Raw genomic sequence first — 25824 nt, 5'->3', positions numbered from 1 at the left:
ATGAAATGTTCCTAATTTATAGTGATGCATGTCAGATCCCCTCTTACTAAAAATAATTTTCTACATTACTTGAATCTAAATTTATAGATATTTACCAATGTAATTTCAGGAGGAAAACAGTATTGTGCTAGGTTTTATTAAGTTTATTTATTTTATTCAGGAGAGAGAGCATGTGCACATGAGAGCAGGCAGGGATACCCTAAATGGGGTCTCTTCACACTGTATTTCCCTTCGCCTCACCGTCCAGCTTTTCAGGTCCTTAGAGTGCAAGTACCCAGGGTACTCCTGGTTGACTGAAGATCCAAACCTGTGATCAAATCATGTGACTTCCAGCCCTGTAGATCAGTGAGCTACTGCCTGCACCAAAGAGGTTGGGCCTAAAGTATCGCTTTTTGATAGAGTAAAAAGTATAACCGTACATTGATTTTTTTTTTTTTCAGAGAGAGATTTTTGCTATAGGTCGTGTGAGCTCACCAGAGTGGTAGAGAGAGAGAGAGAGAGAGAGAGAGAGAGAGAGAGAGAAAGTGATTCAATCACTCCTGAATATTTGATTTAAAGATTTTCGTAGGTTTTATTTTAGAAGCTGTCCTTTTTTTGTATAATTTTCACTTTAAAAAATATATATTAATTTTATTTTGTTATAATTATTACTGTTATTATAATTTTTGATTTGCTACAGGGTTTGTGCACTCACCAGGGACAGATAAAGAGAGAGAGAGAGACAGAGAGACAGGGAGAGAGGGAAAGTGAGAAAGCAAGATGCGAGGTCTGGACTTAGACCATGGTTGGCCATGTAGGAGTCCAGCATCTTAACCACCATGCCACCTGCTGGCCACCGTCACTTATTTTTCTTTGTTTTTGAAAAATTTTTGCTATAGGTCATGTGCACTTGCTGGAGAGACAGAGAGAGATAGAAAGAAAGCAATAAATCACTCCCCAGGGGCATGGCCATGCCATAATCCCTTCTACTCCCTTCTCCTGTTGGGATTTTGGGCATGCATGCTCATGCACCTAGTGTGAGTTTCAAGTCACTACATCTGGGGCAGTTGACCATGTGGGAATCCAGCACCTTAACCACTACTTCACTGCTGGCCCCACTCCTTCATCACTTTCTAAGCACAGACAATGCATTGTGTTCTTTCTGCTTCCCAGTCTTACCTGATTGGCAGCATATTATTTGCAATAATTTCTATTATTTCATTCAATACCTGAGTTGCCTCAAATGCACATCCAACAAGAAAACTTCTATTCTATAGGACAAATGATCTGTGAGCATTCCAGTGTAGTAAAGTTGTGCTTATTACATTACGGAGTTGGAAATACGTATCTTTTCCATGACACTCAATTTAGCAATTCAGTTGTATCTACTTCTATTGACACTTTCATTACTAACTCTACTCCTGCTACAGAACTCTGTCTGAATGATAAAGCATTACTCTGTGCTCAGAATTTCCTCCAAATATTAGTAAGAGGGCATGAAATTATCTAAATCTTTCACTTTTCATAGTACATAATTAGTAATTATTTATAAATGCTAATAATATTCTAGTGTAAAATTAATACACTTATTTTAATCATATAACATATATTTACATATATATGTATATATATATGTGTGTGTGTGTGTGTGTGTGTGTATACAATGTTTGTTGGAAAAAATAATAGAATAATTACCATTTTCTCCTCACTAATAATGCTTTTTTCTTTTAAAGAATATACTTGTAAAAGGGACTAATATTTCATATAGGTTGACTTTATCCTGACTTTCCTGACATATAAAAAAGAATTCTAGAGGCTGGCAAGTGGTGTAGTGGTTAAGGGTGTTGGACTGCCACGTGGCTGATCACAGTTCGAGTCCCGGACCTGGTAGCTTGCTTTCTTGCTTTCCCTCTCCATCTCTCTCTGTCCCTCTCTAGTCAAATTTAAAATAAATAAAGTGAAATAAAATAACTCCTTAAAAAATAAAGAATTCCAAAGAGGGTCACACATTAAAATTAAGATTCTTCCTAACTGATAACAGTGGAGTGATAAAAATGTGTCCTTTGCTAGATAATCCCACATGAGAAGTTTCCTAGTTCAAGTCCAGAGGCTTCCCAAAATATGTTGGTCATTCAGTTGCTCAAGATCTGGAGCTAGCTGAAGGATGGGAGTTTATCACTGTGTCAAGACCCTTTAAGGATTATTCTCTTGTTCACTCTCACACACAGGAGAAATTAATTACTTAAAAATAATATTTTGATTATAGTCAAATTTGCCTCTATAATACTTAATATACAATGTCCAACCCCCAGTATAAAATATTTTATCATTCACAGTACCCTATTTTTTTCCCTATACATAGAACTATTTGAGAATTCTAATACCCACACAAAAATATCTGGGATATGTGAAATCAAACTCTGATTAATTTTCTAATATTTTAAGTTATATTACAGTTTTTATTAAAGTGAATTATAAGAAAATTGGAATTATGAAATAAAAATAATCTTATAGTCATATATCTTTTTTTAGTGAAAGAAGATGATTTAAAAATAACTAAGTTGGGACCAACAGATGGTGCAATGGTTGCATCACTGGATTCCCACATGGCCGACCACAGTTCAAGTCCCAGACCTGGAGTTGTGGTGTGGCCATGCCCTCCACCCCCGCCAGAGGTGATTTCTTGCTTTCTGTCTCTCCATCTCTCTCTGTCTCTCTGGTGAGCATGCACAGCCTATAACAAAATTTCTCTCTTAAAAAAAGTAACTAAGTAGACTAAGTCAAGATTATTCTTCCTCTTACATTTCTGTAAGAGATATCTAAAACTTAAAATAAGAAAGTTTTTCAATATATGGTTAGAAATCAAGAATAAATGATTTCGCCTACATATTATAATGAAGTAACCAGCAGAGGGCTATAAATATATTCATTGTTCTTAGTTTTAAATACACCATGTAAGTAGATACTAAGAAAACTTTTTCTTTATAAGCAAGTGTTAAAAGATAGAAATAGACTTCTGATAATGTCTAATTAATTGATGACATGAGATCTTACTTAATGATATCTTTCTATACTATTCAGTTCCCATTGTTACATTTCCAAGAGAAAAAAAAAAAAAAAAAAAAACAACAACCTTCTTTCACAAGCAATATTTTGTAAATAATTCCAATCAAGTTTTTGGGGGATGATAAGAGTATACTGTGGGTTCATGATTTAAATTAATGTTTGGTTTGTTTGCTTTCATATTTACTTTTTTAAAATTGTAATAAGTTTCAGTACATGTGCCCTTTTCATTAATTTTATTTTGTCATACGTTGCAAGTTTGATGGTCAATTTTTTTAAAAAAAGAGCACTTGTTCATTTATTACATGAAAGGGAGACAGAGAGATAGGCACCTCCCAAAGAGTTCTAACACCTCTACCCACTCACTCTTCAGCTGGCCCAGATCACAGGTCACCCCAGGACCTTTCCCATGTGGCTCCAGGTGCATCTCCACTGTCTACTGCCTGACCAGCGCTTGGCTTCTACAATCTAATAAATTGGCTCTCTTTCTACAGCGTAAGTACAGATATGAGAGTGAAATACAAACTACTTTTATTTCTTAGCCCAAATCAGACATTTTCTAATAAAATAAAACAGGAGAGAATGTCAGTGAGAAACTCCTGACACGAAGTCCGTTCAGTGTCTTTGGTTTTCTCGTTATTGAGAAGAAAGGAAGTGACATATCTTAGTCCAAGTGACTGAAGCCATTCTGTACCCACTGTAGTTTAACTTTGTGGGTAATAGCACAGGCTTTATTGACAGATGAACTTAAATTCTAACTCTGCCAATTACTTGCTATGGAACCTTGGGTGAGTTGCTTAATTTTTATGAGCCTTAGGGTCGTCATTAATAAAATAGTGATGATCGTGTCTGATTCAACATACTGTGAGGGTTCATTGAAAAGGGATAGGTGAAAGAGATTAGCACTACAAGCTGAAGTAAACAGTAGCCGTTCTGTTGAAATCATTATTATTACTGCTATTACAGAAATGACAGGGAGTCCAAAAACAGTCTGGGGTTAGAAATGTCCCATCTTCCAAGATTCATTCTCAGTTGAGGGAAACAACACGAAAGAACAGTTGGCTATAGAGTAAGAAATTGGCCTCCTCTACTTCTTGTCTGGTGATTTCAGTAGTAATGTTACCGGAGAAATAAAAAGTTCTCAAAACAGACCCCAGAAAAAGAGATGAGACCTGTATCCTGATTTTAGAACAGTGACATAAGTATCACTCCTGACATAGAGTTTTAAAATTCTGTTTAATTATGCATCCCTATAATATTTCAGTATTAAAATCCACAGCTAGAACATGAATTTTTCATTATACAGGTGAATGACATGTGTTTGAAATGAGATATTGAAATGCCATTTAATTTGCATTATTGCGAGGAGTATTGGAAATATTCTTCGAGGATATTAACTTTTTTTTTTTTTTTTAGAGGTTTTTCGCTATAAGCGCGTGGACTCGCCAGACCGACAGCAGACAGAGAGAGACATAGAGACAGAAAGCGAGAAATCACCCCCCAGGGGGGATGGTCATGCCGCAATCCCTTCTCCTCCATTCTCCTCTCAGGATCTTGGGCACGCACGCATACACGCCCAGCATGAGTTTTAAGCCACCGGGTCTGGGACGCGAACCGCAGTCGACTACGTAGGAATAAAGCGACATAGCCATTACGCCAACTGCTGGTCCCAGGGTATTAACTTATTAAAATAACCATAGTCACACACATTACTATATTTTTTCTAAAACATGTTGCTCTTAAAATTTTTTACAGTTTCTCTTCTAATAAACCTTATAATTTTCCAAATTAATTGGAATTCTATAAGCATTTTTTTTTTAAGAGAGAGATATTTTTGCTATAGGGCCGGGCCCTTGCGCTCACTGGAGAGACAGAGAGAGACAGAGAAAGAAAAATCATCCCCCAGGTGGTATAGCCATGTCATAATTCCTTTTCCTCCAGTCTCCTTTTAGGATTTTGGGCACACACACATAGACACCCAGTGTGAGTTTAAGCCACAGAGTACAGGACTCGAACCACTATTGACTACATGGGAGTTCAGCAACATAATCATTACACCATCTGTTGGTCCCTATACGCATTTTTATCTGTATAACTAAAAACTCATATAGTAACTAGTATTTGTTAAGTGCTTAACTTGTGGTAATGTACTATTTTATTCAGTCTTTAAAAAATGTATAACAATGTTTATCATTATTCTCATTGTATAGTGACAAAGACTAAGATAGTTTGTTACTATAATATTTCCATAAGAAAACATGTTAAAGTCACAGTGTTTTGAGAAATTTCTGAAGTCAACAGTGAACTCCCTCATATATTTTTAACTCCTAAAATGTGAATTCTTTCTTTGATTAGGGTCTTTTGATATTTCTTCTAACATCTTACACATATTTTTGAATAAGTAACTCAGCTAGTTAGGGTAAATGCTAACAAGTTAGTCCGTAGTTACAGGGACTTTGTCTTGCATCAAGGGTCTATGAAAACACTATAAACAGAGTAGTAATATTTTCTGTTCAAAACCAAAATAAAACAAGCAAAATCAGTAAATATGCGGTCCCAGTTTCTCTCATATGTTGTCCCCATTTTCCTCCATTGTCTTTATAGATTTAAAAAAAAAACAATTCAAAGTGAAATTATATTTTAAAAATATATCTTGTCTCTTCATATCTGCATTGTTTGTATTTCTTTTTCTCCTTCTCTCTTCTCTGTATTCCACATCTAACCAATTATTATACAATGGGTAATAATATGTTAAAGAAAGAAGTTCAACAGTGAATGCAATGTTCAATGTATTCGCAAATTAAGCTACTGAAGGCCTTTAGTGAATATGTATAAAATTAAATACTATGGTATATATTGTATATTTTGTTACTAGTTATATCATTGGGGAATAAGCGAGAAGAAAGTAAGATAAGAATTAAGAGAAATCTCTGCGATCTATATTAGCATAAAATATGTATATATACATATAAGACAAATATCTCTTAAGAACTAGTGAACTTGGAAGTGTAGTTTTTCCATATCAAGAATATCTTTTTCTTGTTTTTTGAAGAGGTTTTTGTTATAAGGCACATGTGCTCACCTGAAAGACAGAGAGAGACAGAGAGATAGAAATTGAGAAGTCACCCTCCCAGGGGGGATGGCCATGGTACAATCCCTTCTCCTCCAGTCTCCTCTTGGGATCTTGGGCACGCATGCACATGCACCCAGTGTGAGTTTAAGCCACCGGGTCTGGGACTCAAACCATGGTCGACTACGTGGAAGTTCAGCAACATAGTCATTTTGCTAACTGCTGGTTCCCATATCAAGACTATCTTAAGAAGGTTGCAGAATACTGAATGATGTGGCAAATCACCTCAATAAGACTATGAGGTCCCTGCAGCAATGATGAAAATAGACACTCATACCTACCTCAGATATGTCCTGAATTTGCTAGATGGCCTGTTGAGAGTCTTTCCAGCCACCATAATCACGTGAGCTGATTCTCATAATAAATCGCCCCTTACATATGTCTTTACAGAACCCATGCTGTCTCCCTAACCAATCCTGCCTACCGTAACTTGGCTTATATTATCACCCCTGGACTATCTACGGTATTGCGTATTTAACTATTTATTTGTATAGTGAACACATTATCTGTTGTCCAGGATATCAAGATATTTTAACCAGACCATCTTCCCTCTATATGTTGCTGCATTTTAAGAAGATAAGAGAGGGACTAGCAGATGGCATAATGGTTATGTCGCTGGATTCCATGTAGTTGACTGAGGTTTGAGTCCTGGACCCAGCAGCTTCAAACTCAAGCTCAGCACATGTGCATGCAGACATGCATGCTAAAAATCTTGCAAGGAGAATGGAGGAGAAGGGACTGCAATGTGGCCATCTCTCCTGGGGAAATGATTTCTCATTTTCTGGCTCTCTGTCTCTCTCTCTCTGTCTCTCCAGTGAATGCACATACCCTACAGCAAAAAAAAATTTTCTCAAAAAAATTAAATAAATAAAAGAAGACAAGGGAGATAATTATGGCTATCAGGTCCTCTAAATAAAGATCTGACTTTACTGTAGCTGTAGATTTAATTTAATTTAATTACAAAGCTGTAGATTTGGTAGATTTGGCTCTTCATCCCACTGTTGAAAACCTGGAGAGAAGTTACAGATAGTGTGGAAAAAAAGGTAATATTATGACCAATTTTGTCCTTACACAAGTCTCTTGTCCTGATGAACTTCTTCTTGTTCTATAATTACCTTTACAACATATTTGTAAGTCAAATGCAAATGTCTCTGGAGCCCATTTTTCAAATAGTAGTAGTCTTTCTCACCTCTGAGCTTCGGTAACCATGTCGGTACACCGATATGTTTCAGGAATTTATTTCCTCAGTGCCAGAGGGGACTGCACCCCTTACTCATGGCCGCATCTGGTGACTTCTTACCTGGTGCATGGAATATGGACGCTGCAGTGTGTTGAAAACGTGTCTCTACAGAATACCTACGTATAGAATCCCTTTCCAATTCAATCGTTAGATAACTGAGCCAGTTGCTAGATAAAAATGCTGTCCTCTACCACCCCACCCCATTTCCACTTGCTGTGTATAGACTTGTATATTTTTAAGAACATTCAGAGGAAGTGAGAATAAAAATATTAATTACAAGTTTGCATTTTGTTCACCTTTCTCCTTCAGTCAGTGTTTGGTCAAGTGACTGCTTACTTTTATTCTTCTTTAGAAACAAAGCAAAATAAATGACTAAATAAAGAAAGAAAGAAGCCTGACCACTGTCAGTACTGTCAACTGATAATCTGACAAAGTACTATAAAGAAGACAGTATCATGAAACCCTAGGCGGGTTTCAGATCATCTGCATGCTACCCTAGAGTTAGAATACGTTCCCTATGGCTGTAAGTAACCTCTGCTCACTCTGTTGACCTCTTATGGGTGCTCACTGGGGAATGTTTCCAACAATGCACCATATATGCCCCTCTTCTTGGTATTACATGCTGGGGCATACAAGCAATGTATTTTATTCTGCTCAAGACTAAGTGGAGATTTATTTGTGTCGAATACACTGTATCATGTGGCTTAAATCAAATTTATGTGATTTGCCAACCTTGCTAATTACTTTGAAAACTATAAGAAAAAAAAATCCTTTTTTTTTAAAATATATTCTGGAGAGGTCAACTTATTTCAGCTTGAGATATTTCTCATGCTTTTTCTTAGCAACAGGGACTTGATGGCTTCATTAGCATAATTGCATGCATCCTTCAAGCTTCAAGGAGGACTTGAAGACACTGAAACTTTAACTGTCTGACTCCTCATTAAAAAAAAAAAAAAAAAGGAAGAAAAGAAAAAGAAAAAGAGTAAGTTCTCAAAAAAATCTTACAGGATCAACGGAGTTTTATGTCATATGGAGGATTAAGGACATTGAAAATGTCTGTTCTGTGATAATAAATTTCCTTACTCTTTTAAAATAGAAACCTCAGAGGAAGTGATTTTGAAATGAGAAATTAAGACTTAGAAATAAAAGGTCATACATAGTTAACCTCTATTATCACCAGCAAGTCACAAACCATATCAGCCATGAGCACAATCAGATAAAAAAAATAGCCAAATACAGGACTAGTGACTAAGAAAGACAATACCCATTGCTATTATAAACAAAAATGGAATTTCGAGTGTTAATGCCGGTTCTAGATATTTATGCAAAATAAATTGATTGTTTTTTTTGAGAGAGATTTTTGCAATAGGACATTTATGCTTGCCAAAGAGACAGACCAAATACAGGACTAGTGACTAAGAAAGACAATACCCATTGCTATTATAAACAAAAATGGAATTTCGAGTGTTAATGCCGGTTCTAGATATTTATGCAAAATAAATTGATTGTTTTTTTGAGAGAGATTTTTGTAATAGGACATTTATGCTTGCCAAAGAGACGGAGAGACAGAAAGAGAGAAATCACCCCCCAGGCAGGATGGCCTCTCTGCAATCCCTTCTCCTCTATTATCTTCTAAGAATCTTGGGCACGCATGCACACCTGCCTGGGGCGTTTTAAGCCTCCAGGCCCAGGATTCAAACCACAGGCTACTATGTGGAGTCCAGCAACGCAAACATTATGCTATCTGTTGGTCCCTGAGAGAATCAAACTTTAAAAAGAGTACAAATAATTACTATTTTGGCAAGTGTGCAGATATTATTACATTACAGACAACAAATTGAATTATAGTTTTAAACTGCTGCCTTACAAATTAACTTATAAAGTTTAACAAAACTAATTTTTTAAAAAAATTAAGAGATATAAAAAAGGTGAAATTCGAGATTTTTTTCATCTTGCATTTCTTGATTTTCCCTTGTATGTATTATTTCATATTAAAGGTCAGTGGAGAATTTCACTCCTTACTGGTGTCAAAGAATGAAATTAGTAGGAAAAAGTTGTGTGAATTTTAAGTTTATCTCTGAATAAGCATTCTAATGTGGGAAATCAGATGTGACACTTATTTGAGGATTAGTGTAGAATATTCTTATATTTTTGAGCACAGTAATTACTCAATATGTTCATTAACTGAATATTCAGAGGATAAGAAAAAGAGAGAGAATATGTTCAGATAAACCGAATTTAAAAGAGCTTTCAAGCTGCAGGAAAAGAAAAATGCTTATGGTAAGAAAAGTAGAAAACAGATTGAAAATAGAAATAGAGGACCAGTGAGCGCCATGGCGGTTAGGGTGCTGGACTCCCACAGGACTGACTGCAGTTTGAGTCTCAGACCTGGTGACTTGCTTTCTCCATTTCTCTTTCTCTCTCGCTAATGAGTGGGCATGCCCTGTAGCTAATTAGCTAATTTTTTTTTTAAATGACAGTAAAGAAAATTAAATAAATGATTCTTCAATAAAGTAGACAAAGATAAAAATAAATATATATTTAAAAGGGAGATTGTGCCAAACACTGGGCTTAAAGCTCTTAGATGTTATGTCACTTAATTCCTCATCAAAATATTTCAAAATGCATACATATGAAGCTCACCATTTTCCTTGAACAGAATGGGCAATCAGAAAATATAAAGGGCCCATGGGACCAGCAGTTAGTGTAATGGCTACGTCGCTGGACTCCTATGTAGTCAAACGCAGTTCAAGTCCTGGACCTGGTGGCTTAAACTCACACCAGGCACGTGTGCATGTGTGCCCAAGATCCTGAGAGGAGAATGGAGGAGAAGGGATTGTGGCATGGCCATACCCTCTGGGGAGTGATTTCTCCCTTTCTATCTCTATATATCTCTCTGTCTTTCTTCTGCATGTGCCCTATAGCAAAAACCTCTCCAAAAAAGAAAAAAACAAACAAAAAAAGAAAACATGAAGGGCCTTTTATGCTCGTTCAGAACCATGTGGGACCCAAAAGGGACATGCTAACTGCTGAGCCCAGGTTGCTATTATATAGAATAACCTTGAGGGAGAATGGCGTTTCGACCTCCACTGGACTTCCTTTTCTTTCCATGGCAATTTTCCTCTGTAAAGGAAATTTCAAAAACACCAATGAAAAGGAACTGGCACATAAATGAGTTCAAGCCGTTGGGAGAGAACCTAGATGTGATGAACCAAGAAACATTGCTACCGCCATGATTCATTTCCCGGCAGGAAACCACTGACCCAATGTTCTGGGTCAAGTTGCTATGGAAAGCCACAGCCCAGTCTTTCTTTTTACAGTTTAATTCATTTATTTCAGAGACAAATGAGAGAGAGAGAGAGAGAGAGAGAGAGAAACAAGCATTCTCATTAGGGTCCCCATGCTCCAATCAACCCCCAATTTTAGCCTCTCAGGATCCTGGGCAGACACGTATGCCAGCATGCTCACAGAGCGTCTGGAATGTAAATCCAGGCCCTTTCTTGTGAGCTCACTTGAAAGACCGTGCATGGCTGTCTGGACCTAAGGCCAGTACCTTTTTAAAGAAGAGAGGTAGAAACAGATGATCTGGTCAGTGATTGCCAACTATGGCCCACTGACCAAAACTGGCCCATAGATTGTTTATAAACAAGGCTGTACTAGAACACAGTTGCACCATTGTCAGTGACTGCTGTCTTAGTTCATTACTGTGCTGCTTCAAGAAAAAACTGACACTGGGTGATTTATAGATAATACAGAATGATTTGATCATGATTCTGGTGGCTAGAAAATTCAAAGGCAGGAGGCTGGCATCAGGCTGGCTGTCCTAACATGGCCAACAGAAGCAAAGAGGGTGGCAGGGATGCACAGAGATACATTCGTCCACTAATGTATTTCATGTGGGTCTCCATCTGCTTCATTTCTTCTTACAGACCCTGCAGGACTCGATCCCAGGGGCCAGGCCCTATGCACTCAACTACTAATCTCCCCCAAACTCTGCTTCAACCTAATAATTGGATCACAGTTTTATTTTATTAATCCTGGTACAATTGCTCAAGATATTAATTTATGAAAAATATATTTGAACTGCAGGAGTGACTTTTGCACCACATAGGCAAAGTTGAGTACAATAGACACTGAAAAACATACATAGACAAAATATATTTTCAGAAAAAGTTTAAACCAAACTATGCTGTAAATGGCAATTAGAAAGGGTTCCTAGTATTCTCTTATACTTTACTCCTTAAAGATAGCAATATCATCCATCTGGATACAATTAATAATTACTTTCTTAAAGTATTTTTTATCCCTGGAAAGTTAACTTTGAAAGGCAATGTTTAGAAGAAATCATCTCTTTCTTTGACTTTTTTCCTCTTATGATGGAGCAAATGGAATTTTTTTTTTTTCTATCAGAACATAGCCCCAATGAAAGTATTTTGTTAACACTGGAATCATCCCAAAGAAAGAGCTGATATGTACAAATATTTTTTTTTCTTGAGAAATGTTCATTTGTGTTGTCATAGGAGAGTAACAACAAAAACCCATATTGGTGTAGGGTTTTAATTTCATTGTGTAAGGGAAATTCCTTTACGTCGTACATTAGAGAGCCTCTGGAGAGGACAATCAATGCAAATATATACAAAGATGTGTCTCAAATTCAACATCCTTCCACTAACAGAAAAGAGATGACTAATTCTGAAAGTGATAAGAGTAAAAGGTGGAACTGTCTATTGTTTATGTTTGAAAGGAGAATCATCATTAAAGCAAGCAGACAAAGAAACTTCACAGTTTTACATTTTTAACAATAGCATTATGAGGGCTGGCAGGTGTCATGGTAGTTAAGGGTGCTGGACTCCCACATGGCTGACCATGGTTTGAGTCCCACACCTAGCGACTCACTTTCACACTTTCCCTCTCTCTCTCTCTCTCTCACTCTGTCTCTCTGGTCAAATTCAAAAAAATTAAAAAGTGAAATAAAATAATTCCTTTAAAAATAAGAGAGTGATGGACATGTTTGAAAGTCTTTGTTCAGTCAAATCTCTATTTATTTATTTATTTTTTAGATTTCTGCAGTAGTACATATGCGCTCATTGGAGAGACAGAGAACCAGAAAGTGAGAAGTCACCCTCCAGAAGGGGAATGGCCATGCTACAATCCCTTCTCCTCCATTACCTTCTTGCGGTTTTGAACACACGGATACATGCACCTGGCATGAGTTTCAAGCTGCAGAGTCCAGGACTCGAACTGTCCTGGACAGTTACCAGTTGACTAAATGGGGATCCAGTGACATAACCACTCCACCACATGCTGGCTCCAAGCCAAATTCTGTTTTTTTACTCTTCTTAATATCAGATCTGAGATACAATTTGTTGCTCTTACTGGCAATTTCTGATATTTGTAAAATTTTTAGAGATTCAAAACAATTCAACATTGGATTAGCTTTTTCTTTAACATTACCAGATAATGGCTCAGCTGCTTTTTTCCCTCAGCAATCATACATTGAGTCAGAATTGTCACACGTAATATGTATCAGTATCTGACAGTTCTGTTAGAAGATGATGTAAGTGACCAAACTTTACATATGAAGTCACCAATGAACCGAGAACTTTGCACAATCTGCCTTCCACATCCTAGTCTTTGGAAAGAGTCAACTGATCCTTGAATCTCAATTGATTTCCACTTAGTAATTGTAAATTAGGTGAGATATTTAATTCACTTGGGCCTCAAATACCATGCTTTCAAAAAAATTATTGGATTATTACCACTGTCAGTACTGTGTTCTTTGAAAATTTAGGCATGAACTGATAATTGAATGACAATCCTATTTTTTTTTAACATACATAAAGACCAAGAAAATTTATGAATACCAAAGCTAATTTTTTAAACTGCTAAGCCACTTAGCTCCAACTATAAAATTTATGAGGAAAAAAGTAATGCTTAAAATGCAGTACTATTTCAATAGCTGTAGGCTGAGATTTTCTTCTTCATAGCATCTCCACTCTTTCTTAATTGACATATGATGTGACTTTGTAAAGCCATAAGTCATTAACCTTGCACTTGATATTAGACTCATTGAGAAGAATAGATTTATTTAAGATTTGTTTTTATTGGGACCAGCAGTTAGCATAATGGCTATGTCGCTGGACTCCCACGTAGTCGACTGTGGTTCGCGTCCCGGACCCCGTGACTTAAAACTCACACCGGGTGCGTGTGTGTGCATGCCCAAGATCCCGAGAGGAGAATGGAGGAGAAGGGATTGCAGCGTGACCATCCTCCCTGGGGGGTGATTTCTCACTTTCTGTCTCTATGTCTCTCTCTGTCTGTCTGGCGAGCGCACGTGCTGTATAACAAAAAACCTCTCCAAAAAAAAAAAAAAGATTTGTTTTTATTTCCCATTTTAGAAAGGACTACAGAAAGTTTGGATATTAGAGAAATGTTTTATTTTTTAAGATTTTTAATACGTTTCTATTCATTAAAAATCTAGTTTAAAAATAAACAAAGGAAAATATGAATACTCAGGCAGTAAAAAGTAAGATACATGTAGATGTTAAAATTAGGCTTCAGAATTTTAAATATGAATATTTAATGACAAAAGAGAAAATGTTCAATGAAAAAAATGAAAGTCTAAGGATGTTATACTTTTAAAAGTTATTTATACATTATATAATGTAAATAAACAGTTTTCAAAATATAGATTTAGTATATATACAAGGTAGTTATTAAGTGAATGCACATGAAAAGCATTATGTAAGTGAAGAAGTAAATATAACAATTTCTGAGATTTATAACAGTTACAGTGTAGGTGTTGAGAACTTTAACATGTCAAACATTATACACGGACCCATCATATGGAATTTACATGATGAATACAAGTAGAGTAAAAGCCGCAGCTTAATAGAAAAAACACTGTCAAATGAGGTCTCGTCATCAAAGGGACGTTTACAGGGCTCTATGCTGAGAAAAAAGTAAAAGAGAATCATTGACAAAAAGAAATTTGGGAACCAGCAGTTGGTGTGGTGGTTAGGACACTGGACTCAAACATGTTCAACTGTGGCTCAAGTCCCAGACCTGGCAGCTTGCTTTCTCACTTTCTCCCTTTCTCTTTCTGTCTCTCTCTGGTGAGTGTACATTCCTGGTTGCAAATTAAAAACAATAATAATAATAATAAATAAAATTAAATAAATAATTCTTTAAAAAATAAATTTTAAAATAAAACACAGAAAATCCAATGATAATGTAAAGAATAAAATATAATTAAATACGTTAGTTGAATTGGCATAAACAAACCAGCTGTATCAATAACAGCACTTCAGCTAAATTCACCTCTGGCAAAAATACTCTCTGACTCACTGAATTAAAAAAAAAAAAAAGGACATTACAAACTGATGTATATTCATTTAAAACAAAGACACATTCAAGTCATGGGACAAAGAAATAAACAAATAATTAATAAAGGTATCTAAATGATATAAAGGCAATAGTTGATACTGAGTAACTTAAAACAGAAAAAATCTGAGAAGCATAAATAATCAAGCACATGTTTTTATTTAAAAAAAATAGCACTCAAATATATTAAATAAATAAAGTTAATTAGTAAGAGAGTTTTGACAGAGCCTTAGATATCAATTCTCTGAAGAGCATAATATTAGAAAGATAAAATAATGTAAATCTCTTTAATATGTAAAATTCATAAATTGTTAATTAGGTTTAATAGATATTGAATTTTATAGCCTGAAAGTAAAACTCTGCTATTTTGAAAACTCAGCTTTTACTAGGCCAAAAATCTAATGCCAAATGCTAAAAATTATACATTTATTCTCTGCTAGCAATACAATTAATATTTGTGAATTAAAGAATTCACTAGTGGGTAGTTAGGTAATAATATAATACATTATATGTCTATTAGGTATAAAAGTAATAACAGTCACCGGAATAAATAAGTAAAGTATATATTCTTACATGTTACTGGTACAAACTGTAGAGAAAACACTCTAGTAGTTTCTATTCAGAATTAAATTTTCACATAATTTTTTTAAATTTTTTTTTTATTGTCAACAAATCATTTTCCATTTATTGTTTTCTGTATATTTTGCCTTTTTTCCCGTCTTTGATTCCCTATCTCACCCTCTGCTATCTTTTTGAAGAGGTTTTTGCCATAAGGCATGAACACTCGCCAGAAAGACAGAGAGAGATACAGAAAGATAGAGAGACAGAAAGTCAGAAATCACCCCCCCAGGGGGGATGACCACACCTCAATCCCTTCTCCTCCATTCTCCTCTTGGGACCTTGGACACTCACACACATGCACCCGGCATCAGTTTGAGCCATGAACCAGGCCCAGGACTCGAACAGTGGTCGACTACATGGGAGTCCAGCGATACAGCCATTATGCCAACTGCAGGTCCCATATTTTCATAATTTTTGACCCAAAATATTTATTTCTGGGACTCTATTTTATGTTATTGAAAATGTTAGGATTTGTACACAAATAATTCATTGCAATGCTACTTGTAGTGGCTAAAACTGAGTACAAAGTGACTTGCACATAAGTAGAATAATGGTTTAGTCGATTATGACATAGACCATTATAGAACTTCATGTCGTCATTTAATATTTCAGTTACTCTTATATATCCATTGACAAGTCAGCGATGTTACATTGAGAGAAAATGAAAGCACAGTAAAGTATGTACCTTCTCACCTTGTGTTTTTATAAGACAAATGATGACAAACTGTATTTATTGTATGTATACAAACAAGTTTGATGGGGTATGTGTGTCTGTTTATGATTAAATGAACTTGTCAGTAAATATTGTTTGTGTATATTATATATATAATATATATATGCATATATATAATATATTAGAGGTGCCAACAGAACAAGCTAGATTCATGTATGCATTATTTAGAAATGTCTAGAGTGCATATATATTTATATGAGTATATACATTTATATACTTATATAAGTGATATAAATTTATATATGTTTAAATTTTGTCAGAGGGTGTGTGAACTAGCCAGAGAGAGAGAGAAAGAGAGGCAGAGAGAGAGAGAGGAAAAGTGAGAAAGCACCTCTGCATGGGCATGGGGAATGATCACCCACTATCCCTTCTCTATTTCCCCCGCCTTTGGGATTTTGATCCTGCATACACACTTGCCCGGTGTGATTCTCAAGCCGCCAGGTCCGGACTCAAAGCACACAATTGGTCATGTGGGATATGGCCATCTTAACCACCATGCCCTGGTCTTGCCTCCAAAGTATATTTTTAAATAAAGATAATAAATTGCAAATTTATAAGATAATATTTAATCAACAGGAAATCATTTAACAAACTAGATTTTTAAAAATACCTTTATTTGAGAAAGAATAAATGTAAAGAAGGATATATATGAGGGTTTTATGCACATACACACACACACACACACACACACACACACACACATATCACCCATACTAAATAGTTAAACTTTATGTATGTAATGTGAGACTTCAGGGGAATGATGATTAAAGGATGCAGAAAGATTAGCTTTCTCATTATACATCTTCATATTGTTACACTTGCTAAAATGTGGCTATTTGTAATATAATTATAAGAGTAACTCATGAGCTCCAATGTATTATGTGGAACATCATATTAAATAAAAATAGTGAGAACTTCTGACTGAAAATGCATGAGGGAAAGGCAAGTGTTCATTCACTAAATCCAATTGGAGTTTAGAAAATTCTCCAGAAGCAGAATGACACTTAATTCAATCTATCACTTAACTACCCTTTCTAACGTTTACTGTAAATCATATTTTGTTATTTATTGAAACTGTCATGACTAACAGTAACATTTAAAGTGTAAAGTTAAAGAATGAAACATAGTTGAGATTGTTTCCAGATCTCTCTTTTAAAAAAATCTGTTGAGTAGAAATTGTCAGTTAAAAATGGAATGACCAGATATTTTAGTGTGTGTAAATTAGTCAAGACAGCTTATCTACGTCCTGGAGATGAAGTCAACTTTAATATTTGGAATTCCCTGACTTAATAGATGATAGTAAAATTCTATTACTTAAACTGACTTCTTAATGTGTGATAGCAATGCTTCTGATTTGGATTTCAAAACATGATGTATACTTCTAATATATTTTTCTTCTGTGCCCGTCAAAAGCCAGTATTTTTTGTCAAAGTTTGAAGTTTATTTTGATTAAATGTTTTCAAACTGGATGAAATGATAGTGGTAAATTGGTGTTATATTTTTGTAACATACGGGTACTAAAAAGAGGACTTGCACTATTATAAATGTTAATCATAATCAAGTAGCATTTTTTTGAAAAAAAGAAATGTTGATTCAATTCTGATATATAAAATTTCAATATAAAGTGGATGCATCTAGAAGGTTTGATACTAAGTGAAATAGGTCAATCTATGAAAGAAAAATAACAGTACATTCCCACTCAATGTATACCAGATGGCTGCACTCTACAGTAGAAATTGAAAAATTCAAAGACATAATAGTAGAAAGGGCAAGCATAGATTCCAGAGACTATATGGGAGAAGGGTGGACATTTTTTTTATTATTATTACAAAAGAGTCCAAACATACGAAAAATTAAAAACTCGGCCCACACGTGATGTTGCATGCTACATAGATACTATGTTCCTCAGGTTGGTACCACACGGGAGACCTGTTTCACCCCCTGGTCTAACGTAAAGACAAGGCAGGATGGCATGCACCTGTAATCCTAGAGATTCAGGAGGGTGGGGCGGCGTGCAGGAGGGTCGCGAGTTTGAAGACACCCAGTGCAACATGGCAAGACTTTTCTTTTAAAACAGTTCACCATTGTGGTGTGAGCTTAAAATCCCAGCTAGGACACTGAAGAAGAAAGATTGCCACATGATGAAACACTGTCTTTAAAAATAATTTCCAGTTTGGAGCTGACTCCACCAGTTTTTAAAAAGTGTCAATCACTCTGTTTCTGTTGACATTTTCTGTTGCGTCAGAGATTTCCAGGTGAGCCGGGCCCTCTCGCTGAGCCCGCAGTCGTTTTTCTCATGATCCTGTGATGCGGTGGTGGATGCTTGAGGGCTGACAAAAAGCGTGTGCGGGGCCAGCCTGTGGCATGGCTATTGAGGTGGCTGGATCCCAGTGGTTGACTTCATGATTAACTCCTGGACTCTGCAGCTTTGAAAAACATAACAGGTGCACGTGTTTGCATGCCCAAAGTCCAGAAAAGAAGAAAAATAGAGAAGACAGAGTTACGGGGTAATAGTGATCTCTGACTCTTGCCATCCACTAGCGAGGAACTGAAGAGAGAGCAGCAGATAAGTAGCGAGCATAGAAGCTAGAGAAGCACAGCAGCAAAGTACACTCACCAGAAGAGGGAGCAGCTGGCCACAGTCAGACCAGATAGCCCTGGGGTTGTCTGGATGGGTTTCTTCTATGGTGGCAGTTTCTTCCTCCTGGTCTCTCCACTGGGTGACTCCTCTCCTGATCGATAGCTAGGGAGTTATCTAACCTCTATACTCTGTGCATGCATTTTCCCAGAATGCATCACAAAAGCACAGGGAGTGAGGGTGGGTGGTCAAATCACAATAGGTAAGGACTGGTCCCAGGCCTAACTCCACCTGTGCCTTAAAGCAAGCCAAGGGGGCTCAGCCTTAAAGCAAGGCAAGCAGAAGTTTGGCCTAGAGGCATGACTGTGGGAGGAGATGGCCTTATCTTTTGTATAAGGAGCTGTTGACTGCAGATAGATCCTGGTGCAACCTTTCTGTCTGTGATGTCTGACCCCCTGCTCAGATCTAACTGGTTCCTGACAAGAGGGTCATGGCATGACCATCCTGGGGTGAGGAGGGGAGGTGCTTTCTAACTGTCTCTGTTTGTCTCTCTCTCTAGGAGCATAAACACCCTCTGGCAAACATTTTTTTTAAATGTATAATATTTGCTGTGAACCTAGGCCAACTTTGTTTCAGAGACAGACTTTAAACTTGTAATTATAAGTCATTGTAACATTAAGTCTATAATGTAGAGAATGCTACATGAAAAACAGTAGAGTAAAATAATTTCTACCTCCTACCTCCGGAGCCTCTTACTTTGTTTCTTTGTATATTTCCACTGCTTAAGGCATAATAGAATTGTATCATCAGATACATTCCGATGATATGATGATATGCGAGACAGATATTATGTTACCATATTTCCTAAATAAACCAAAGTCACCCTAAATAAATCAATCAAAACGCTTAAGATGTTTTTATATGGAGCCACTAAGCAAAGTTCTTTGTAGCAAACAAAATTGCCAGAGGCTTTTGGCTAATAACTGTTAAATACTTAATGACTCTTAAAAGCCTATCTCAGGCTTTGGTTTATTCTTAAGTACCTAAAGCTTTGTTTGGCCTTGAACCCACGTTCAAATAGCCCCAGAACGGATTGTTATGTTCTCTCTTGCATTATTTCAGATGTTAGAGCTTGAAAACATAAATACATGATGTCACAATTGAAAAAAAAAAGTGAATATAATCTCAGCATCACACCAGGAATATTTTCTTTTAATAATAAAATCAGATCAATCTGAAGGTATCTTAGTTTTGCTAGGTGACTTCTTATAGATAATGGACACTTATCAAAATGCATGATCTTTTCAAAAAACTTCCAAAAATTTAAAGTACTTCAGAGGACTTAAGCTATTTTGTTCAAAGAAAGATTTTGCTCATTAAACTTCTAATAGAGAGTATTTATAATCATACTGCCCATGTAACTAATTCCTGTGATCTAATTAAATAAATGAAACTAGCAACAATGTTTTTCAAGTTTCAATACCATCCTGTCCTGTTATTCTTAATTGAAATCTCAGTCACCATTTTCCTATACTTAGGAAAGTTACTGTGAATTTTCAGCCTGCTTTCTGAAACATGATTTTAGGTTGTAGGTGGGATGGGATCCGATCTAAGATGAAACATTAAGAACTTTCTCACAGTATCTCATGCAATCCAATTTAGAGATTTTGTATAAACCTCTTCTGAAAGATCCAAACATCTATGGGATTGCTTCAAACAATTCTAATATCGCAATTGCTATTTATTTGTGTAGTAAGAAAAAAAAAGTCTCCATACCTCTGTATTAGAAATTACTCTAAACCTAGTTTATCTGAAGCCTTAGCATTTTAGTATCAGGCTAAATGTATATTTAAATATATAATTAAGTATACAATTAAGTATACAGTTCAGGTCTATATAAGGTATGACATAGGTCTTTAGAAAATCTCAAATTTAAAAAATTTGCATTATGTGTTTTAAAAGTAGAGCTAAAAGTGGAAACTAATATTTACAATTTTTCATGATCTCAGGAACTGAACAAGCAAAAGGTTATAACAACTTAAAAATATTTCACTCATCACACTTCTGTAATAGCTTACTTTGCTATATTTTATCATCTGAATACAACTTGAAATAAGATCTCATCTGTTTCCCATATGTTGTTAACAGAAGTAGATTAGGAGATTAAAAATCATAAAACATGATTGTTCTTGACATAATAGTCAACGGATTTCCTGATCTCTAGGTCAACTTAAGAAAAACTGCATATCCTTTCTTGCACATGAGAAGAAAATAGAACCAGAAATAGAAATAAAGATAGAAAAAAAAAAAGTAAGAATAGGAGTAGATACAGATATATTGGTAAATTATGTGATATACATATGAATATAATATGAAGAGATTTTAAAACGCTAATCTACATAGTATGCATTTATATACTTAATTATAAATTATTTATTCACCCTTCTGGGGCAAAAATATAAAATATTCCTTACTGAGTCACCTAAAAATGGTTCTAGAATTATCAATATACTCTTGTGTACAATAATTCAATTCATTAAATCTGTCTTTCACAGTGCCTGAAGTATACCTTATGACTTAGAAAAGAATAAAACTAATATAAAACCTAATTGCTTTTCTTAAAGAGCTCAAAATCTACAGGAAAATTTTAGATATAGGCTGATTAAAATATGGACTTCTGGAAAGATACTTAAATATGATAAAACAAAAACTAAGTTTATATAACAAATAACAGAATATTTTATAATTATATAAATGGTTATATACATAATACATAAATATATATATGTATATATAAACTTTTTAATGTGGTGCATTGAATAATGCAAAATATATCAAATATTAAAGTTTTCTCTTAAATGCAAAATGTATCAAATATTATAATAAAGTTTTCTCTTAAATAGTACCACTTTGAAATCAATAAATGATTTCAAACAAGTTCATACCCAGACCTACTTCATGTCTCACTAAAATATAAAAATAAAATTTAAAAAAAGTGCAATGTAAGATATAAAGCATCTCCAACTGAAAAGACATTGTCTGATATTGGGTGGAGCATGGGAAAGAACATGCCCATTTTCCATAGCACAAAATCTTTCAAGCACTGAAAATTAAATCCATTATCTCTAAATGCCTTTCTCTTATTGAGATAAAAATGAAGTAGAAACCACTTTCTGGGCATCCATGGCCCTGCAGCTGTCAGTCCTAAACAAGAGGCACTTCCCAGGCCCAGGGAAGTGCTTCCCTCAGAGCACTAGAAACCCTTCTCCTAATCTACCTAGGCAGCCCCAGGCTAGGCCCTTCCCTCAGCAACATGCCTTGCTTCAGCATAGCAACCAGCTCTTGTCCAAAGCTTGCTCAGCCCAGCCTCCCTTGTTAACTGTCCTATAAAAGGAGTGTAAACTCAGTGGGCTGGGCCAAGATTAGAGTGCAAGCTCCTCAGTGCAGCAGGCGTGATAAAAGTTATAACTGTTCAATCTCTCTGAGTGCTGTTTCACTCTGGTTTCTGGGTTTTCTGCAACATCGTGAACACCAAACTGGGTCTCTATAGTACTTTGTGCTCCTGCGTTAACTAAAGTTACCCAAAGCAATCACCGTTAAAATCTGAGTTTCCTCTTTCTTTGTCAATGTTATAAGATTCCCATCTCAAATCATTTCCAGTACATCTCAAATGCAACAATACAGTCTCCCCTGTTGATACAGAGAGTCTGGGATGGCAACTGTTTCTTTATTTATATCCGCAAATGGAAGTTGAGATTCATTTTGAAATCACCATGTGGAATAGACATCATTTAAGTACTGGTGGCCTCATTTGTCTTTGCTTTGAAACAGATTAAATAATTCACAAAGGATTCGATAATAATGATATTTTGAATTTTAAACCATAATGTCAGGAGTCATTAGAAATTCCCAAAGAAAGAGAAAAACTGAATTAAAAAAATACCTCTGCTTTTCTTGCTGCTTTGTTTTTGTTCTGAACTATTCTATTACCTGAGCTGAAAAGCCAGAGCACTGGAGAGTCCAGTGAGATTTCGTTACCTGTAGTCTTTACTTCCCGTTTTCAAAGTGTTACTTTCTTAATGACTGGAATTTTAAAAAATCAGTTTTCAAAATATATCTGTTCAAGAATAAACAGAGGAAGTCACATTTGTAGAAATTGCATGAAAAGTGGGTAAGGCGTAGACATGGGAAGATTTTCTCCATAACAATTACACATGCACACACACACACACACACACACACACACACACACATCTCAAGAGCATTCCAATGCCATGATAAATGTTTTTAAGCATGAAAATTCAGGCTTTACTAGAAAAGAAGGGAGACTGTAATAGTAAGTGGATGTTAAATACGACTGAAGGATGATGAATATACCCAGGCAAAAGTTGTCATTTTAAAATTCAAAAACCATTGTAAACAATCAGAGTGAATCCTAATGTACGCTTTTCACATTACTTAATAATAAGGCATCATGAATGGTTCATCACATAACAGGTGCAAAACGCTAAAGCTAGCTGTTACTAGTATGGAAATGTGTACAGGGAGGAAACGTAAAGTGGAAACTGTCCTTTCTGTCAACTTTTTTGTAAAGCAAAAACGCCCTTAAAAAATAAAAAGTCAACTAATGTAAAAAAGTGTTGGTCAATGACTTTCAAATAATTACCCTAGTGATGAACTTTGGCTTTATTCTAATGAATTAATATCAACCTTGTTTCTTCTAAGCTACTAATGTCATTTTAAAATGCCTTATTTTAGTCTTAGGAGATGTGAAATCCAGACTATTTAAATCATTTTGAAAGACTATATGCCTTACAAGTAATAGAAAGAGAAAGGAAACTGATCTAGCTTTGCTTGCTTTGTTTGATATAAGACTTTTGTATCATTTGCTATTAAGAATAGCTTAACAAAATACTTGCTATAGTCAATTAAATATAATCACAGACTCTTCTGGGATTGGAGGGAACAGGCTACAAAAAAGACAGGGAATTTTATAATAGAAATTCATTGGTTTCTTACGTGATTTTTAAAAAAGAATTATTTATTTAATTTTATTTATTATTATTTCTTAATTTGCATGCTAATCAAAGTGAAAGAGAAAATGAAAAAGCAAGCAATCAGGTCCAGGACTCAAACCACCATCAGTCATGTGGGAGCCCAGTGCCCCAATCACAGTGCCAGCTGCCAGTCCCAGTTTTTTACCTGAATTTAATCAGATTCATCCTATTTCTCTTTCTTCCAATCTGTATCTGTGTTTGACACTAGAATTTAGTTCTTAAGTCACAATGTTTATTATTGAGTTGAACAATCTTAATTAAGGTCTATTTTCCAAACAGTATAAACCATCTTACGTAGTTGAGCCAAAGTAAGAATTGAATATAAAAATGTTTCTTTCAGACCCATGTTCTCCAATACATCCAGGCAACAGGAAGAAACTGGAATTAGGAACAGGAAATGTCTCTCTTGCCAATTACTTTCTCCATTTCTTCCTCTACAAACTTGCTTTTCTCTGTCTTCCTAAATTGAAAAACTGATTATCACATAAAAATTAAAGCTAAAATTATACACACACACACACACACACACACACACATATATATATATATATATATATATATATATATTTCCTGTCTCATCAGCACCTACAAACTCAATCTGAACATTCTAATTAAAATTTTCAGAGCGAATAATCTTGACTGGTTAAGATTTAGTAAGAAGTCTAATCCCAAATCTGTTAGCCATTCTCAGGGTTGAGGGTGAAGAGGAAGTTATGGAATACCAACATAGTTAATGTGGAACCACCTCTGTGAATCTGTGAATAATTTCCTAAAGAGGAATGATCAATATTTTGACCAGGCCTGTATGTGTGATCTATTAGTCATTTCACCAGGTAGCGAAGATAAAATAATAAACTAAGTCCACTCCCATATTTCAAGAACTCTGAAACATCTGGCTGCAGTATTAGGTACCTGTGTGACCTGTGACGTACCTGGGGGACATCTGACTGGAGTACTTGGCACACATGTCACTCAAGTACTCTGTAAGAAGATCACGCATAGAAAGGAATTCTCTGCTGGAAATTCTGTGATTATTTCAGATGTTCTAATAGTTTCAAGTTCTTCGCATGGAATAAAAATATTTTAATATCTAATTTCCCTTTCAATCTCTCTGGCAAGCAGACTGGATACAGAAAACACGAAATCGTCCCTATATCTGGCTCACTCAGTTATATAGTCCCTTCCTGATTCTTTTACTTTTCTTGACTTTATAACCCAATTAAAGAGTAATAATGTGTTTTGTAATTCTTTGTAACACTCAAAGAGTACATGCGTAAGAACTGCACATGTATAGTTGTGCGTATAAAATGAATTCAGCAAATGTTACAATATAGCCACTATTTATTTACATGATAACTTTAACAATGCACTATTTATTTACATGATAACTTTAACAATTAACAATGGATTTATATTAGCAAATCCTGATATATGAATAGTGCTTTCTATTCCTGGCCTGGTAGAACTGAAAATCCTTCTTTTTCACTGTCTTAAGAAAGGGACTGGAAAGAAACACATCATTGTTAAAAAAATGTTCCCAACATTGTAGAATGTTGCCTGTGAAACAACGTAGATACGTTTCATTTTGCTGGTCACTCCAAGGGCACAGTCTTTCTATCTTCTGTCTCTCTTCCTCCTCACCTTATTTATTTATTTTTTTAAATTAAGATTGCTTTTTTTGTTAGGGAAATAATTTCTACTATAAATCAGTAATCTCTATATTTGCAATATATATAAAGTTGATATTCATGTGCAGAAAGAACATCAATAACAATTATAAATGTGCAATGATTAATTTTTACTGTTAATATGCAAAAATTTTCAATGAGACTTTTTAAAAATTAATCAATTTATTTGAGAGAGGTGAGAGAAAGAGACAGGCCTCCCCAACAGGATTCTTCATGCTGTGACGCCACCCACAGCCTCAGGATCGTGGGCACATGACACACCCCTGGACTATACCAGAAGACCTTGGGTACAAGGACCTTGGGACCCTCCCTGCCTGGAAGGTCTTTGGACTGGGCTTACTGCTACCGCCAT

Source organism: Tupaia chinensis, unplaced genomic scaffold (genome assembly GCF_000334495.1).
Source record: "Tupaia chinensis unplaced genomic scaffold, TupChi_1.0 Scaffold000281_1, whole genome shotgun sequence".
Lineage (NCBI taxonomy): Eukaryota > Metazoa > Chordata > Mammalia > Scandentia > Tupaiidae > Tupaia > Tupaia belangeri.
This window is presented reverse-complemented; position numbering follows the sequence as displayed.